The sequence below is a fragment of the Geospiza fortis genome, unplaced genomic scaffold (assembly GCF_000277835.1).
Source record: "Geospiza fortis unplaced genomic scaffold, GeoFor_1.0 scaffold878, whole genome shotgun sequence".
Lineage (NCBI taxonomy): Eukaryota > Metazoa > Chordata > Aves > Passeriformes > Thraupidae > Geospiza > Geospiza fortis.
Genome location: NW_005054471.1, coordinates 41,183 through 59,800, shown reverse-complemented (window position 1 = coordinate 59,800; position 18,618 = coordinate 41,183). Strand labels below are relative to the sequence as shown.

The 18,618-nt window shown below is 47.3% G+C and overlaps 1 protein-coding gene across 1 annotated transcript in view; it reads left to right on the top strand.

Annotated features, from left to right (window-relative positions):
• Window positions 1-18,618, top strand: part of RUSC2 (RUN and SH3 domain containing 2) — a 56,995-nt gene that overhangs the window by 8,774 nt on the left and 29,603 nt on the right. The window contains 1 exon segment of the mRNA XM_014309950.2: window positions 13,694-13,799. The gene's annotated coding sequence lies outside the window, so the exon portion shown is untranslated.

Below are 18,618 nucleotides of genomic sequence, written 5' to 3'. Positions count from 1 at the left end.
GCCCCCGGAGCCGGCACGGGGACGAGCTGGTTTCGCTTTGGATTATCGCTGGCTCTGCGTGCTGTGTTCCTCCTGTGGCTCTCATGCCAGTGCTGCTGCACTCGGCTTCCAGCTGCGCTGAGCTGAGCCCACGTCCTGGGGTGGTTGTATCTGGCAAGGTAGGAGCTGATCCCAATTCTGTTTGTTCTGCTAAAAGTAATGTGACCATTAATGACCAAATAATGTGACCAGTCCTGCCCCTGCCTTTACAGCATGTGTCAATTAGTGGGTTTATTTTGCATTGTTCTGTAGCTCTGATAGACAGCCAGTATGCTGCTCAGGCTGTAGCCTCTCTTGCAAGGAAAGGAGATGTGTATATACAATTTTTTTTTAACCTACATACTGGAAAAATCAAACTTTTCTGCTTCAAGATGGAGTCTTATTTTCTCTGTCTTATCTGTTCTCATGCAGCATCCTGTGCATGTTCTTCAGGTCATGTCACCTGCTTCTCCAGGAGATGTGAGAGTAGAGAGCAGTCTGATGTGTCTTGGGAGAAAGGGGGTGGGAGGAGAAACTCGCTGAAGACAGAAATCAAGGAAGTTCCAATAGGCTCGGGAATGGCTTTAGAGAAGTTATTTTTAACCCAGAAAATCAGACAGGGGAAGAGCCTCTTTTCCCTTGCATAGTCTAAAAAGGGTGGTTTGCTTTTGGTTTTTTTTTCCTTTAGTGCTTCAGGGCGCACTGTTTTTATATGGAAAGGCCTGAAGATGCTGCTGTCCTTAGGGATAAAGGGCAGTCAGTCTTGTTAGTCTGGTGCCTCCTTTCCAGTGAACCTTGCTGACGTTTAGGGCACCTGCCCCCGCCACTGCACACCTTTGCTGCTCCCCTCTCAGGAAAAGAGATGATAACCAAGAAACCCAGTCCCTGCTGGATTTCCCTGCAGCAGCCAAGGAGAGATAAAATAGGAAGGCATCAGCATTTTCTGTGTTTAGGCACAACTGTTCCCTTTTTAGTCCATAGCAGCTGGGATGTGCACTCAGCCATCCATCTTCCCCGAGCCTAATGTACCTGGGCTTTCCTCCCATATGGACAAGAGTCTGTCTCCTCAGCAGGACAGACAGGGATACCAGGCCTCCTGCAGGTGATGGCTCACTTCTGAGGACTACACCAAACAGCAAACCATGTTTTAGGGCCCGCTGTATCCCTGTGAGGAGGATAAAGGGGTGCTCTAGCTTATCCTGCGATGCTGCCAGTGGGTGTATAAATAGTGCCCACAGTGTACTATTTTGGTGACAAGCTCTTCCCAGGATTCATCCAAAGAGTTATGTGAGCAAGTGTTAAAAATAACACCAAGCCCTGCCCAAGTGCTGGCGTCATTTCAGCCAAAGTGTTGGGAATCTTCCATAGAGAGCAGCATTGGACCCTTGGTGGGGGGCAGCAGGAGGGGGCCCAGAACAGCTTCCCATATTTTCGTCCTCTTGCTGTCCTGCTGACTACAAAGGACTGTGGCCCTCAGCTTCAGCAGATGTACTGGTCACCAAGAAGGTGTGAGACTTGCTCTTCTAATTGGGTTATTTGCCACTGGGCTTTCCCTGTGTGTTCTGAGCATTATCACTGGGTCTAACGAGACGTACAGGAAATTTAATCTGGTTTTAATCTAGCCTGCTGCCAGGTCCCTGCTGGTGGCCAGAGCTTGTTGCCTCATTAGAAAGTCTTGGGGTGTAGAATGGGATATGGAGGCGTTCTGGTTCTGGGTTAGGTTTATCCTGAGGACTGGTAGCTGGAGATTAGTTTAACTGTGGAAAGGGTATTAAATGTCTGTTGCATTATGGCTGTAGCTCTGGACATTCTTGGCATCCATATAAATGTGACGGTGGTCACAAGGGTTCTTGGGATGAAGGAAGAGACGAGATCTTTGACTCTATTATCAGAAGGCTTGATTTATTATTTTGTGATATATACATGTATTAAAACTGTACTAAAAAGAAAAAGCAGGAGAGCTTTTCAGAAGCTTGCTAAGCTAAGAATAGAATAGAAAGAATGATAACAAACTCCGCTCTCTCAGACTGTGTCCGAGCGAGCTCAGTTTTGGATTGGCCATTATTTCTAAACATCTAAGATGGGCCAATCCAGACGGACCTGTTGCATTCCACAGTAATTTATTGTTTATGTCTGTCTCTGAGGCTACAGAGTCTCAGAAGGAAAAATCTTAAGGAAAGGATTTTTAACAAAGAGAATGTCTGTGACGTATAAACATGAACATTATCCCAATTTTTTTCCCTTTTCATGGTGTAGTTGGTGTCTATAACTGAGATCTGGACAACACAGCAGAAATACCTGGGGAGCTACGCATCTTGAGCTGTGCAGCCAGTGCAGGATGCACCATCCCACTATGAAGCTGGAGCCGTGGTTTGATCCCCTCAGGCTGCGTTTTGCTTGTTGTTGGTCAGGTTCTTTTCTCGTTATGCAATTCTGCTACTGCCAAGCTGCAGCAGCATCATGGTGGGTGCTGGAAGGCAGGAGACCTCCCTGGAAGGCAGCAGACCTCCCTTAGTCCTTGTGCTCAATGTGTTAAGCCCAGAGCTCACAAAAAGGCTTTTTGAGGGGTTTATGCTCAAAGAAGCCCTGTCTGAAGAAAGAGCTAATGACTCTTGCAGATAGATGGGTGATGTGGCTCCACTCTGGCCTGGTCTCATATGGAATGTAGAAGCCCCTGTGGGAGTAGAGCACCCATTGCTTAATTACACAGCTTAATACATGAAGCCTCACACACAGGAGAAAAGGTGAGATGTCCTCTGGATGCAAACACAGGGGCAAAGCTGGGGCTCACCTGTTTGCTCTGAGTTGTCAGCAGCGGTATCATGGACAGAGATGCATCTCTTTTAGATGCTGGAGTTCAGGATGATAGCATTAATCCCTCTTTATAGCTCATTGCCCCATGTTTGCATCCCCAGATACATCAGTTCCACTTTCTGACTTTGTAGGGGAAGGGCTGGGTGGTTATTACAGCTGGACTTGATGATCTTAAAGATCTTTTCCAACCTCAATGATTCTGTGGTTCTGTTGTCTTTGGGCACTTTCAGAAGGGCTGTATTTATTTTAAGCTGAAAGAGAAGGTTGCTGTGAAAGCAGCAGGCATGCAAAAATTGCTAAAAAGGTTACAAGTGCTGTTGGACACTCTATGCTTCACCTCCTCTGATATGGGATTACTAATTCTGGCAGATGTTCCCAGGGATGGAGAGCAAGTCCTGTTGGAACATCATGACCAAGCATTTTCCCTGGCTGTTGCATTGAGAACAAGTGAGAGAGCAGAGCAGATGCTTGGCTTCTGGCTTGTACTGTTGTATCTCCAGTGCTCCATCATTCTTGCCCTCTCACCTTTTGGCTGGTCTTCTCTTTTCCATGCTGTGTGTCCAGGGCCACAGGCTGGGTGTGTGCACAGGATGGAGCGCTTTCTTAAGCACGCATTGAAAGCACAGACTTCAGAGTTGTTCGGACATGGAAGTACGTCATGGAGATGAAAAGCATGTTTCTGTTTCTCCAGGAACGTGCTCTGGGCAGTCAGTCCTTCATCAGGGGCTTCCTGCTCCTCAGTTATTCTGTTCCTTCCTGCTGCTCTCCCGTGTCCAGCCAACAAAGAGCTCTCTGAGTCACCATGGTGGTGCTTATTACTAGGCCTCATTTAAGGCTCTGTGTATCATCATATATTACAGAGCTCCTGAGGGCTCTTTTGGGGTTCTTTCCACCCTGGCATGCTCTTGTTCCTCTGACTGGAATGTGTCTGGAGTGTGTGGGGACGTCTTGTTTCTTTTCCTTAAGCACCTCTTTGCTGGATAGTTTCTTGGTAGTTTTCTAATGGCTCTTCTATCTAGAATAGCCTTCTAGACTATTCTGCTGTAGTCTCTTTGGTGCCTGAGCCACACACCAGGGATTCCAGGAGTTCCTGAAGTGCTGAGATGTCTCCATGGGGACGCGTAGAGCGGTCTGCCCCAGCTCTTTCATCTGCCTCACAGGAGGCTGAGCCCTGTTTCAGTCTGCGCGACACAATCCAGGCTTGGCACGTTTGTCAGCCATCTCCTGTGACCTGCTTTGCCTTTGTGGCCTGCATCACCACTGCTGCCTGGGCTTTGCCTCTGCCAGCTTTTATTTTCTATTTTAAAGAACAGAGCAGGATTTCCTCCCACACACAGATCCCCTTTATCCCTACAGCATTTCCTGCACTGGGGATCCTTCTCCAACCTGAGTGAAATCATTGCCCACAGCCAACGAATTTCCCATTTCTGGCTCTGTGTGCCTGTCTGCATATGGTATGGCTGTTTGAACATGACTTTTGGAGGAGGCAGACCTTGCACAACTTGCACAGCAGCTGGGAGGTGCGAGTTAAGACTCTTTGTGTTAATTAAATGTACACCGATAAGCACATTCAGCCACAAGGTTGCTTAATCATGGGCTGACCTGACATGGAGACCTTGAATACAGCTGACTGATGATCCATGACAGCTTGCCCTGGTAGATGGGAGGATGTTAGTAATAACCAGAGAGAAATTTAGAAGGGTTCTCAGCTGTGACCAAGGATCGTCTCCAACAGGACTGAATTCTTGAGGAAAAGGTCTCTTCGCTGTGGTGGATGAAAAGGGGTGAATCCACTGGCTGAAAGCTCACACAGAGCATATTCTGCTTAGGGAAAAGATACATCTGGAGTGTGTTTTTAACAGTCAGGTGGATTAGCAGCCAGATCAGCTGGCACAGGGTGCTGTTCTACTCACAGCTGCACCTGTGCATTTGCTGTGTCTTTCCAGGATCATGTTTGTGTTTCTCCAGGTATTCTGCCTCACAGAATAAACTGCTCTCAGCTTTTAATCCTGCATTAGAGGCTTCCTGTTTCTCTGAGTCAAACAGAAGTCACACAACAGTAAGACCTCCAAAAGCCATGTAATAATCATGTCTCCCTGAGCAGGCACAGTGGACCTGGGCTGTGCTGTTCCTATGCCATTCCTTGGGTTTCTTTATTTAATCTCAGTGGGAAGCTCCCATTGATCAGGACCATTACCTGCTACATCCTTCATTTTAGCAATTCAATCTCTTCCTTCTATTGATATTTCTTAATGCTGTGAATTGACCAAGATTGTAACATGGGCATTTGTTTTGCAGTGAAGTTGGAAAAATATATTGTTTCTGTTTTTTAACAGTAAGGGCCTGTGAAGATTAACAGGTGTGCATACCTTTAAATAAGTAAAGCAAAGAGCTTCTGAGACACAAAAGACCATGGAAAATTTTAAGAAAACTAATTTACTTCCTGACTGTTATGCTTTTTTGGTGGAATAATGGTTAGTTTTATCTGTTATACCTCAACTCCCCTGTGTGGCTCTCAGGGATCCTCTTTTTGTTGTTGAGGACGTGAAGAGCAGTTTGTCCAGTTACCCTTGGCAGCAGCTTTTTATACATTTTGGAATGCTTTAATGCAGCCCGTGGTTTTCCCCTGAGAACTAACCCAATTGCTTTGCAGTTTACTCCTTTCTGTCCTTTTTTCCATGTTGTCTTCAAGCTCTCAGCAGTTTGTCCATTTAGGATATGCCCATAAGCTGTGTGCCAGTGTGGACAGAGGGGAAGGATGACTCCAAGTCTTGCACATGCAAGACATGCCTATTCATACAGCCCTACATACTGTTTGCCTGCTTCAAAGCAAAATGCCACTATTGCTCAAGCTCTGCCTGTGATCTGCAGTTACCACAGATCCCTTCTGAATGAGTAAGTCATGCACAGTGATTAAAGGTGGGGATGTGCAGTCCGTGCTGTGAAGTGCTATGGTACTGGCTGTAATTTATGCCAATTTGCTGTTTGTGCATAGCCCTTATCCCTTCAGCTAACAGTGCTGTAGACAGCACAGGTGAAGAATAAGAGACAGCTGCTCCATCTGAGAGCCAGCAGGTTAATGTACAAGTGGTGGACAGGGCCTCGAGAAGTTTTCAGTGGTCCTGTTCCCTCTCCCCTTTGCAGCTTTTTTAGGTGCCTGCCGGGATGTGGATGCTCAGGAGCCCAGGCAGTCAATTGTATAGCACTGGAACCCTGTGCCTGCCAATATTGTGCTGTTCTGTTGCTGCTGATGCGTGAGAATGGAGTGAATCTTCAAGTGTCTTTCAATCACAGAGTGCTTTGCAACTGCCAAGACACTGCTCTGTCTGCCACTAAAACAGCTGGGGCAGGTAACAGTGCAGAGCAGCATTATGCGTCCAGTTTGGATGGTAACCGGAGAAACTTAGAGGGAAAATCAGTACAAACAACCATAACTGGTATCATGTGTCTCTAATAAAGTGGTTATGTACTCCCTGGGCTTCGTTGCAAAGTGGAGTGGGAATGTTTGAGAGCTGGAAAGTCTGTTGGGAACTTTCTGTTCTTTGTGGTGAGTTCACGGATGTCTCTGTTTGACTTTTGTTGTTGCTCGGAACGGGGATGGCTGGGAAGGAGTTTGGCACGTGCAGAGTGATGTTAATGAGGGTTTTCTGTGTGAATCATATGATCATAGAATGGTTTGGGTCGGAAGGGACCTTACAAAGATCACTTAGTTCCAACCTCCCTGCCTTGGGCCGGGAAATGCAGAACAGTTTTCATACTTACTGTTGCCTTGGAAAACTGAAATGTTTATGACTCAGTCTTTGAGCAAGAGGGCAGGAGGGTTATTTCCATTCTTGGATGTGGCCTCTTGTGCCTCCAACAGCAATGTTTTCCTTCTCCTCTGCTTGCCCTTTCTCTGCTTCATCCCTTCCATTGCAGTTGCTGTGAGCTGAGCCTCATGTGCAGTGCAGTCACCCTCACTTTGAGTCAGCCCAGCCATGCCCCAGGAGTGGGCAGGGAATGTCACTTTTCTGCACATCATGGAAGCCATAAACAGTCACCGTCCTTGGGCAGTGCGTGCTGTGTACACAGTGAACCATTTCAGGCCTGCACATTCAGCTCAGCCCTGCAGTTTTTCATCTGCTTAGCTGGAAGTACATAATTTTTTATTTGAGGTCAGAATGCAGCAGTGCTGTGGGTGCTAAGTTCACCAGCCCCAGTGTATTATGTTATGTGGCAACTTAAGGCTTTCCTCATGGCAGTGGGGAACTATTAAGTTATTGTGAAACTAGTTATTTAGGTAAATGGTGCTTTGGGGGTAGCATTGATCCTGCTTTGAAAACTAATTTTAATAGGAGTGAAGCCATTAACACCTTAATATCCACTGTTACCATGGCTGCTCAGAGTGATTCAGAATGATTGTTTGCCAGATTAAAAGGCTTTTTAAGTTTTTTTTAATAATACCCTTTCTGCTTCTTTTGCCAAGTTTTTGACTGGCGAGAGTTTATATTCCCAGTAAGTAGCATCAATATCTGAGTGAGTGCTTGAAGAAACAGCTTTGCTCTTAGAGCTGAGCTGCTACTTCAAACACTCTGAAACCTGAGTCTAGATCAGTTATGTCCAGGCTTTGCTTTAATTCAAGATTTTCTGTGCAGCTCTATGAGCCTGGCTTATCAGATTGAAGCTGAGCCTTCAGACATGATCCAGGAGCTGCTCTGCTCTTTGTGTTCTGATTTCCCTGTGTCTAGAAACATCCAGCTACTTTTTTGTGCTCTTGCTTGGGTAGTACTAAGTATTAGGAGTAGAAGATGCACATTAAGAGTTGGGTTGTAGGGTCATTTCTCCCTTTCCCACAGAATTCCAAGTGATTCACATCTCCCTGTTACCCCAGCCTCCTTTGGGGTGCAAACATACTGGAATCCTGAGCTGGAAAGGACTGGAGACAGGCAGCTGGTTGTGGGCAGGGTTTAGTTTTCCCATAGATGCCTCAGTAGTGTGGAGGTATGTGGAACTGAGCCCAGCCCTGTGCGGAGCCGTGCCAGCACTAGCCCTATCTGGGAGTTGTGACTTTTTATGGAGCTTGTGAGGGCCTCTGTTCCTGGGCAGTGAGGCATCAATTGCCAGCGCTAGGAAGGATTTGACCCCAGTACTGCAAGTTGGGAATTCAGATGGTGATTGGGATGGAGGAATCACCTTGCCCAGTTGATTTTTCTAGAAGTGATTGCACATGGTCAGCAATGAGAGGGAGCAGGACACAAAGTACCCTGTTTTGTCTATTTGTTCCTGGACATTTGCTAGTATTTCGTTTGTTTAATAACCTGAAATGGATCTCTCAAGTGCTTGTCCTGCCTCCCTTTAATCTGTGTGTAATTCTTCCATTCATAGTACCATTTGAGAAGTAAGAGACAGTAAGCAGACTAGAGGAAGATAACAGGAATGTTGAAAGAGGAACTACTGCTCCGAAGGGAAGTTGTTAGTGGAGATCAGCCTCAAAATGGAAGCTGTTCAATACCTGAAATAATGCTCTGTGCTGCAAAAAGTAAGACTTCAATAGTGATATTTCCTAAAGACACAAAGCTAAGGAAGCATCATTCAGAGGCTGTTCGGCAGGTGGGAACTGGATAGTTCAAAATTGAATGACTGTGTGCCTGAGAAATGAGCAAAAAGTTCAGCTCTGTCTGAAAGCTCACTGGGGGAAAGTGACAGTGGGGGGAAAACACAGGGTCTCAGGGTGATGTACAAGATAACTGTCAGCATCTAAAATGATGCAGCCATGGAAAAGACACGTGTCATCCAATGGGACACATTGGACAAAGCATTTCTAGCAGACATGGGGAAATTTTAGTATATTAAGGCATGGGAGACCTTGCTTGGAAGACTGTGAACATTTCCAGTCACTCTCTGAAGGCTGTGTGCAAACTGGGTCGGGTCCAGAGAAGGAATATGGGTATGATCAAAGAAATGGAAAGCCTACCTAATGTGAAGTGATTAGAGAACTCAAATGATATGACTTTAAACACAGGCTGGATAAATGCTGACGTTAAAGCTCATTTTTGGAACATGAGTGAATAGGGGTGAGCTGTGCATGGATAAAGATAAGCTGGAAATTGAGAGAATGTTCTTAAACATCAGAGGATTGAACTCGGGGAATTAATTCTGTTAGAAGACAGCAAGCAACAAGAAATGTCCAACTTGAAAAAAAAAACAGCAACAACTTTCTCCTTTGAAACCATTTCCCCATTTGGAGGTGTGGCTCCTGCCTTGGGTGGCTAGCCCTGAAGGAATCAGTACTGCTGTTGGGGGCAGTGGGCAGGGCTCACTGGGACACAGGGTCATCATGGTGGGATGGTGAATTCGGGTGTTGAGAACGTGTCTGTAACTGGCAAAACCTCACAGACTCCTGTGCCTCTGTCCTCAGTTCCCCTTGGAAAGCAGTCTCAGTGTGGATTGGTTGGTGATCCCCCAGGGAACTGTGAGGGCTAAGGGCAGGCATTTCCACTGTGCTAACATATGTTTTTATCAGTCTGCCTGGATTTTTGACCTCTCACTCAAAAGCTCCTGTGTCTGTTCCCACTGAACAAAAAAGATGCCGAGCATATGTCAGTAACAATCAGCCTGCATTGATCTGTGTGTCAGAGAGAGAGATGTTGTTTGACCTTGAAAGAATGGAGAATTATTTTAGTTTTCCTTTATGATGAAGTTTCATCATCTACTTTTCCTGTTGGCTCCTGTTTTCTGGTTCCCCCTTGCTCCAGTTGAGCAGACCCATGCTCTTAGTTCAACTCTGACCAACATCCCTCTCTCTGGCATTTCCCAGTCAGCCTGGATGGTGTTGGTGCTGGGTGGGGTTGCCATGGGATTTAGATTTCTGCCACAAACAATGGGTAAGCAGGGTGGAAAGACTGAGCTGCATTTGCCTTGCTCCTGAGTGGTCCAGCACATAGAAAAGAGTGAAGATGTCCCTGTGGCTATGCTACAAATGTGGCCAGAATGTATATATCCTAGGGATGTTCCTGCTGTTGCACATGCAGATAGCAAGGCACAGGTTTTCTGCTGTAATGGAGGGCTTCCTGTTGCTTGTACCACCTTCTGTTTGCTCGAGAGGCATGGACGCACTGAAGGTAATGAGGTCAAAATGCCCACCCTTTACAGCTCCCTTTGCTGGGGTACAGCTGTAAGCTGGAGGCAGTGCTGGGGCTGCCTGGCAATTTCAGGGGTGGGCAGGTTGTGCCCCACACCTGATGCTGAGAGGTGATTAAAGACCTGTCCTAGCATAGTGATGTCAAAACTACAGCCCAGACAGCTGATTGGAATCTGGGCCTGAGCTGTTTCCAGTTCATGCATCACTGGAGCAGCTTTGCAGCCAATAGGTGGGAGGCTGGGTCAGCTGGTGGGTGATTTTACTGCACAGTTGTGGCAAAAATGGAATGGGTTCTTCTTGTACATGGGCATGTGCTGACCTTAGCAGCCAATTCCTGCATAGTGTATGAAGGAAGAAGCCCAAGCTCATGACAGAAATGTGTTGGGCTTTCTAACACCCAGTTGATCTATTTGTGACCTAGCTGTTGTCAGCAAGAACTCCAGGTACATGTACAGCTCACTTCCAGTGTGAGTGCAACACCTCTGGCTCCCCCAGAGTGGTAAGCTTTGCTGCAGCCCAGGACTGGGAGGAGAATGTGCCTCCTTACTGGAATTCACAGGTGGGAGATTGTGCTGTGCATTCAGTTCTAACAGCCCTGAAACATGGGGTAAGGAGGCAAGGTTGCAAAAATCCTGCCCAGCACCTGGGATGCTTGTGGACAGTGAGACTGATATTGCTTAATAAAGAATTTTCTCCTGCCAAGCTGCCTACACTGCGGGGTGCTGGAGTCTGTGAGAAGCCCCTGACCAGGTGAAGCAAGATGGAAACCCCTGTTAGTGCAGGGGCAGGCATGTCTTGACTCCTCCATCCCTCTCACCTTCAGTCTCCAAGGAATACAGTCAGCAGCCTGCAGAATTCCTGCTTTCCCCTTGCATGACACTGTGGAGTCAGCCATGCTCCCCTTCTTGCACTGACTCATCTCTGTGATCAAATAGAAGTCATCTCCTAGAAGACAGTCTGCAAGAAAGGGCTTTGTTCTTCCTTATTAATTAGTACCTGAGATCTCCTGCTGCCTGCAAAGCTTTGGGACAGGCCGTCAGTTCCTAGCGCTGTTGCTGAGGGAGGCAGACTGGGGAGGGAGATGCGGCAGAGGGGCGTGTGCTGCAGAGGGTCGAGGCCATGTGAGTTTGAGATCTGGGGAACATGCAGAATGTATTTTGGGGAGGAAGGTACAGACGTTTATGTTGGGAACAGACCCGTAAACAGGAGTGTTTCTTCAGGAACCCCTTGTCTGCTTCGCTACTCTGTCTGATTTTAAAGAAAATACCCCCCAACTCCATCTGCTCTGGTGTGTGTGTCTGCTACCCCAGACAGGCATTGCTGTCAGTGAATTGGTTAATGCCAGTGTCCTGTGGCAGGGGCAGGGATGAAGGCAAGCGCTCAGCCTGCCAGCATTTGTACCTCCTGGCGTCAGCATTGGCAATGCTTGTGGAGGACTGGGGAGGGCACCGAAATAGTTTCCATTCTCCTCTTTGCTGTGGGAACGAGTCTCCTGGGTAACAAATGCTCCTTGTTCTGCACAGAGCTCCACAGCTGAAAGTCTCCGTCTCTTTCCTCGCTGTTGCTCCCTGGCTGTCCCAGCTGAAGGGGCCGGAGATGTCTGCTTGAGGCTGCCTTAATTAACACTGACAGTACAATGGGACTGGCCAAACGGGGGTCCTGGGGCTGCACGCTAATGGGAGCACGGTAAATAGTCTCATTTACAGCAGCTTGGCTGGAGCAGAGCCTGCCAGGACTGGCTTTCTGCTTGCTGTAATGGCCAGGCATGGAGGTAGGTCCCTCACTCCTGCATCCTCCTGGGGGCTCATCCCTGCCTCTTGAACAGGACCAGCTGGTGGAGTGGGTCCCAAGCATCCCAGGAAAGGTGGGCAGTGGGCTGGGGAGCAGAAAGTGCTGCTGATAGGACCAATACATTGACTTCTTGGAAAGGACCTGGCCTGTGGAGCCTGACCTCTGGGGCTGGTGGAGGGACCATTCACTGTGGTTTGGAGGTGAGTAGTGGAGCTGCATCTGTGATGCTGGCGCCAGTGCATTGCAAACAGTCTGCACAGCCTACAGTCCAAGGCCCTTTCTCTTTTCCCAATGGAATTGTCTCTAAGCTGGGAGAAATCCTGGACTCCTGGCTCTGAAGCCCTTGGTAGGAACCACCCCCCAGTCCCATGTTTTTCCGATAAAAATCTGATTTAAATATTTCTTGAAGAGACATTTTAAAAGTTTGTATCTGAGATAATTGGCATCCACTTCCAGTAATAAGTCTAACACTTTTCTGTCATAGCTTTTTATGTCATAACTTTTTTTATTTGACCTCTCCAGAGGCAGAAGCTTCTGTAAAGTTTTATATTGTCTGGGTTGTTGTATTTGTGTTACTTGTTTGCTGCTTTCGGTACATCATTGCATAAAGTAGAAAAGCCATGTGGCAGTTCTTAATTTCTTAGAATTCTGTGTCCCTGTAACAATTTTACACCTTCTCTGTCTTGCTCTGATCTGCTCACTTACCACAGAGCCTCACTTTAGGAGGTTGGGGCTCACGGGTTTTGCTTTTTCCAGTGTGGGTGCTCCAATTTCTGGGCTGCCCTATACAGGGCTGGAGGCATGGGGCTGGATGAGAAAGGGCAGTAATGTGAGTGGTCCCTCCAGATGGATGCTGCTCCAGTGCTAGAAACATCTGTCCTGGGACAGCACAGGCCAGAGCACAGCTGAGTTTCTGGGGTGTGTGGTTATGCCCCAGTGGGTCGGAGAGCAAAAGCAGCCACATTTATCCCTTGCACAGCTACTGTGCCCTGTCAGGAGCTGCACTACTCCGCCTGTGGAGCAAGTTCCATCACCCCTTCTCACCAGCTGCCTCTGGAAAGGCAGATATGGAAAAACCCTTCCAGACAGCAAGAGAGCCTGAGCTTTGCAGGTGGTGAGCCCTTGTTTCAGGTAGGAAGATCCGCTCTGAATTGCGAGATGCTGGGATCTAGCCCAGGTCATGAGCTTATAATCACAAACTGCAGCTAAGAGTTGGTGGGACCTTGATTTGAGGTCCACTGTGAGAGCAGGGACTGCAGAATCCTGCACCTGCCAGGTGGGTTCAGCGCTGTGGGGAGTGGTGGTGGTTGTGTCTTGCTCTGGAGGTGTCTGCATTTCAGGGATGCTGTATAGGTACTGTTGATGAAGCTGTCCAGGGCAAGGCACTACAGAAATTTAAAGAAGCTTCAGGAAGCTTCTTGCAGTCTTCCCATCCTCCTCCTCCTCCTCTGCATTGCTTTGCAGACTGCCATTTTATCTCCAAGGGTTCTAGCTGCCATTATCAACATCAGGAACACTCCAGTCCCTTTTGCTTTCCTTTGCAAAGACAGGGTGAAGAGATCAGGCAGCCTGCAAGCGCACAGCATCCGAAATCCAGTCTCATCACAAAATAGGATGCTGCAGCTCTATTTTACGGCACAGGCTTCGATCTTCTTATTTCTCCTAATGCTGCCTACCTGATTTCCCTGTTCCTGTAAGAATCAATCCTCCATCATCCCCTCCTTTTCTGCTCCCTCCCATCCCCTGCCTTGTCTGAGGTTCCACAGGGACTGACTGCAAGCTGAAGTGGCGGTGCGGTGGGCATGCTTGCTCCTTCACACGCAGCAACGTCACAGCAGCAGCAGCAGCAGGAGCATCGGAGATGTGATTGCGCAGACCCTCTGCATTGCCAGGGATGCAGCTGTGAAGAAAAAAAATCAGAAAAAAAATTTGACTCTGTGTTTCCCACAGTGTCCTGGTGAGAGAGCACGGAGCCTTCTGGAATCTGAGGGCTCAGGAGTGACGGAGCAGAGTGTGTTCGCTCACGGGAGACGGGGGACGAAGGATCTGTGGAAAGGTGAGATGGACGAATTGTCGGGGTGGGTGTCAGCTGTGCTGTTGGTTTTCAGGCCGCTCGGTGGCCGGTTTGTTTTTGCAGAGGATGCCAGCCAGCCGACGAAGCTTAAGGATTTTAGGGTTGCTTTGTCTCTTCAGAGGCTGCATTGCTTTGGAGCTGGCTGTGGCTGTCATGGCTGGGAGCGAGCGAGGAGGCTGTGGCTGCCGCGCAGAATGTGTGTTTGTCCATTGTAGCTGTGAAACGGCAGCTGTCATGTCCGGGGCTGGCTGTGCAGAGGCGAGTCGTGCTTCGCCCTGGCAGTGCCTCTGCACAGCTCTCCATTGTGCCTGCCATGGCAGCCGAGCCCGCACGGATTGGGATTGTTGTGGTCCCGCCGCTGCCATGCTCCCCGAGCATCCCTGGCGGTGATGCTGCTGTGCAGCTCAAAAGCTGTTTTGACAGGCAGCGCTTCCATGAAAAGACAGAGACAAAGGGCTCAGACAGAGGAAAGGTTGCTGTCACTGTGGCTTTTGCCTTCTTTTTTCGGCTTTTTTTTTTCCTTCTTCTTTTTTCCCTCCCCTAAATACTGGTAAATCGTTTGTTCAAGAGGCATTAAGGTAAATATCATGGCATGTAAAACGCTGTCCTTCTGCTGAGCAATACATGGGCTCTGTGCAGGCTGGAGCCCTTTGTGTTGCCAGGGTGTGTCTGTGCTGGCTGTGTAAATGGATGCATTCTCCCTGCCTCTTTTCACAGATCAGATGAGAAAGGTTATCTAGGAATGGAGGAATTACTGCTTTTAATTACTTAAATGAGGGGTCCGGGCTGGGTACCAGATACTGGAGCTTAATTACATGGTCTTGTTATAGCCAAATCCCTCTTTTCCCTCCCTGCCTTCCTTCTTCTTCCTCCCTCCCCCACCCTCTGCACAAATCCTTCCATTAAATTGCCTCTGCAAATAGGAGAAGGGCTTGAACAAAGAGAAGGATATATGTGGTACAGGGATATAGATGCTGGAGGGGCGATGTTCAGCATGACAGTGACAACAATAAAGCAAAAGTATAAAAGAATGAGATTTTGGTATACGTGTTAAAATGATGTGGCTGTAGGGGAATGTGCAAATGGGAATGTCATAACAAAAAGAGATAATCGAATAGCAGATCCAGTCTTTTGAAGTCATGGAAAATGCTGAGCGTGTGGGGTTGCAGTTGCGGGATTTTGGGTGAATCTGAAGTAAATGGCAGTCACAGAGTAACATATCATACAAGGTGTGTATTGATGGGTGTCATAAAGGTGTACTAGAGTACAAGGGAAGTCGAGATCTGTATTTTTATCTCCACACACCTGCAGCCTTTTATACCAGTGTTGCTAAAGAGTGAGCTTGACAGGTCTTACCTATTTATGAAAATTTTTTCCCATTTGCCAGTGACCCAAGAATAATTCAGACAAAGCTTTTTAGGCCTATAAAGAATACAACAGGAAAACAGGAAAAATGCAGATAAAATGGTAGATGTTTAGCAGAGCTGCAGAGGAACCGTGGAAAGAGGAGGCAGATGAGAGACATTGCAGGGCTGGAGGAGCAGGAGGTTTGGGTCAGAGAGCAGTGGGAGAGCACACAGAGGGGAAATTCAGGGTTGTCATTGTCAGGGAATGCAAATGTGTTGTTTCTGTTGTCATTCTCCAGCCTCTCACTGTGTTCCCCGAGATGCTCAGTGCTGTGTGCAGCCCTGCAGGGTTTGTGGGGGTGGGGGTGATGCTCAGCACAGCCTTTTCTGCAGTAGTTCTCCGGAGGAACCATTTTGATGCTGCAGGTTCTCATTTGGTTGCTTCCTCTCTGTCCCTGTGGAGTGACTCTCTGTCCCTGTGGAGTGACAAGGCTCCCCAGCCTTTATACCCAGTGATAAAGGCAAACCCAGAGTTTCAGTGCAGAGTGATCCAGGTGAGGAGGAGAGGGCTTCCAGCAAAATCTCAAAGTGGCATGTTGCCTTCTTGCAGATCGATGACAATGTCCTGTAAGCAACATAAGGCTTCCTGACCTGCAGCTCCTTCTCACCCCTGTCTTGCTCTTGGACCTGGGAAAACCTCTCTGTGTCTCCCAGAATTCATCCCTTTCGGGCTGATGGGAGCAGGGAGCGGGATGTCTCCTGCGGGTGTGCACCAGACTGGGTTTGTGGTGCTGCAGCAGAGCAGGTTCCTATGGGAGATGAGTGATGGGTAACAACAGCATGACTGTGTGCAGCACATCATGGGCTGGAGGGCAGGGTGTGCAACAGAATGTACAGGACACACATACCTGCATCAGCATGTGGAAGAAAACTCATATATATGTATATATGTGTGTACAATGCCTACCTAAAGGAATTAAAAAAAGGTGATGCAGCCTCCTCTGTGTGGGGTAGGGGTGTCCCCAGGGCATACAGGCTGTGCCTGGCTAGTAGGTCACTCCTACAAGAACATCTGTTAAGCAGTGAGAGTGCACAGACAATCTCTGCCTTGAGACACTTGAAAGATGGGCAAGAGGTTCTGATGACTGGAACTGAAATCATCCACAGGGCAAGGCTGTTGTTGTGTCTTCCTCACTGCATCGATGCAGATGATGGAGATAAAGTGCAGCTAGATCTCTAGATACGAGGGACCTGGACCTGCATTGCAGAAAGTGCAGGTGGCCCAGGAGGATATGCTGTGAGCTCAGGAATGGCCTGCCCACAGCTCCATTACTGCTTGTCAGGTGTCTGAGGCTGTGTGAGCAAACAAATAACAAATTTTTAGTCCCAGACATCTTAATTTTCTTACAGTCTGATGTTCCTGGTGAGTAAAGATCTCACTCTGGTGTGGTTCCTGATACCCAGACAATATTCTGACTTTTGTAACCCCTTCTTGTGCTTTGCCCTGTTTTTAATTTATTTCCCAGTCTTATTTTTCTTTTCTAGTGTTTTCTGAAAGACTTATGTAATAGTAAGGGCAGGTTGATAAATCTAACATGGGTCACTTTCCGTGCCTTTGCAGAACAGCTAAAGACTTTTACCTTTAATATCTGTCAGCCACATGGTTTCACCTTTTTCCTGTCTTTTCTAATGGGTATTTTTATCAATGGAGCAGTTGCCAGCTGTGAGCAATGAGCAATTCTTTCATTGTTCTGGGATCAAGAATATATTGTCCTTCTGACTTGAGTGCTTTCATCTTTTTTGAATTTGTTTCTGTTCAAAAGCTAATTTCCTTTTCTGCACCTTCTTCTCCCTGTATTATCCAACCTGTCATTGTTGCAGCTTCAATATTTGTTTTGCCAAAACAGCACTGAAGGTGCTGTTTTTCTTACCACTAATATCCTTCTTGGTGTGGTTACTCATTCAGGTTGATCAGGAGCCTTTCTCTTCTCATCTCCTCATCTTTCTGGGTGAGTCTAGATTTTTTTTTTAAACTTAAATTCAAAATATTTTCTGCAGTACTTCTCCAAGCTGTTTGTTCATGTTGGCATTATAACTGTTTGTTCTGATGTGCCAGAGATCTGCTCTTTAAAAATTAAAAACGTTTCATTACAGCTCTGTTTGCTTTTTACCATTCTGTTTAATATAAACTGGGTCAGCTTGAGATGTTCAATCCAAAGCAACTTCTGTATCATGGGTGCTGGGTGAAAACTCATCTCAGTAGGCAAGGTTCTGATAGCTGAACCCAAAAGAAGTAAATCCAAAGTAAGAGATGTGGAGATCTCTGCTGGTACTTGAGAGGTGGAGGATTGGAGTTAGAGGTACCTTCCTGTCAGCTGTGGGATCAAGGCCCATACTGGACAAGATTTTGTCCTCATGCTTGTGGAAACCATTGGAATCTGACTGACAGTGGAAAACCTCATTTGTTTTCTACCTCTGTTGCTTCATGGGCGGTGTTCTGATGTGGATAAAGTGCTTCTGCTAGGCCAGTCCATAGGCCAAGAGCCAGAGGCCCACCAACACATTCCAGCTGTGCAAGAGGCTGCAGGATAAGGCTTGAAAAAGCTGAGAGAGCTTGGCTGGCAGGGGGTGAAGTCTGTAGCAGTGATCAATGACAGCAAACCTTAGCAGGGATTTGCCATTATTGTTATTACCTGCCAAGCAGGTTCCCTGCATACCCTACACTCACCTCAAAATTGCTTACTCTCCGATAAGAAAGAAATGGGCTGTCAAAATACCTCTGGTCTCTGATTCTGCTTCAGTTTTCTCTCTTGATGAAAATGATTTTAATATTTATTTTCTGAAAAAAGTGGGTCAAAGCCAGGACATATGTGTTAAGATGAGCGCAAAAGCAGGCTGCTCACATACTCTTTGTCTCCTCACCACAGTTGTGTTGCAGCCTCATGTAGACAGTATTTTTTTTCTACCCCTCAGACATATGCAAGTACTTCTTACTGGGCAAAGCTATTGGTTGCTAGATTTACAGGTAGTGGGATTGAAAACCCAACCAAAACCCACTGTGTTTGTTAACTGCTGTCAATGCCATGGAGGGGGAAGGCAGAGCTGTAGTGTTGGTGAGTGGCCATAGTGTGGCTGATAGCAACTTCTTGCTCAGGCTCAAGTTCTGAGTTTGGACTCCTGGAAGAGAGACCATGTGTTGGTTTTTGGGCAGTGCTGAGGCTGTGCGGCTGACAGTACGTTTGAGTGATAAATATTCAATATTTGAGTCATATTGGCAATGCTTTGTACTGACCCTTGGCAAGTGATAGGAAACTGGCCTTGCCACCAAGCTGCCACTCTGTGCTCCAGCACAAAATGCTGTCTGGCAGCAGAGAACAAGTGTCACTGCCCGGTTATGCTACTGGGGACAGTGTCAGAGATATCTCACAGTGTATGAACGATACCAGTTCCTTTTG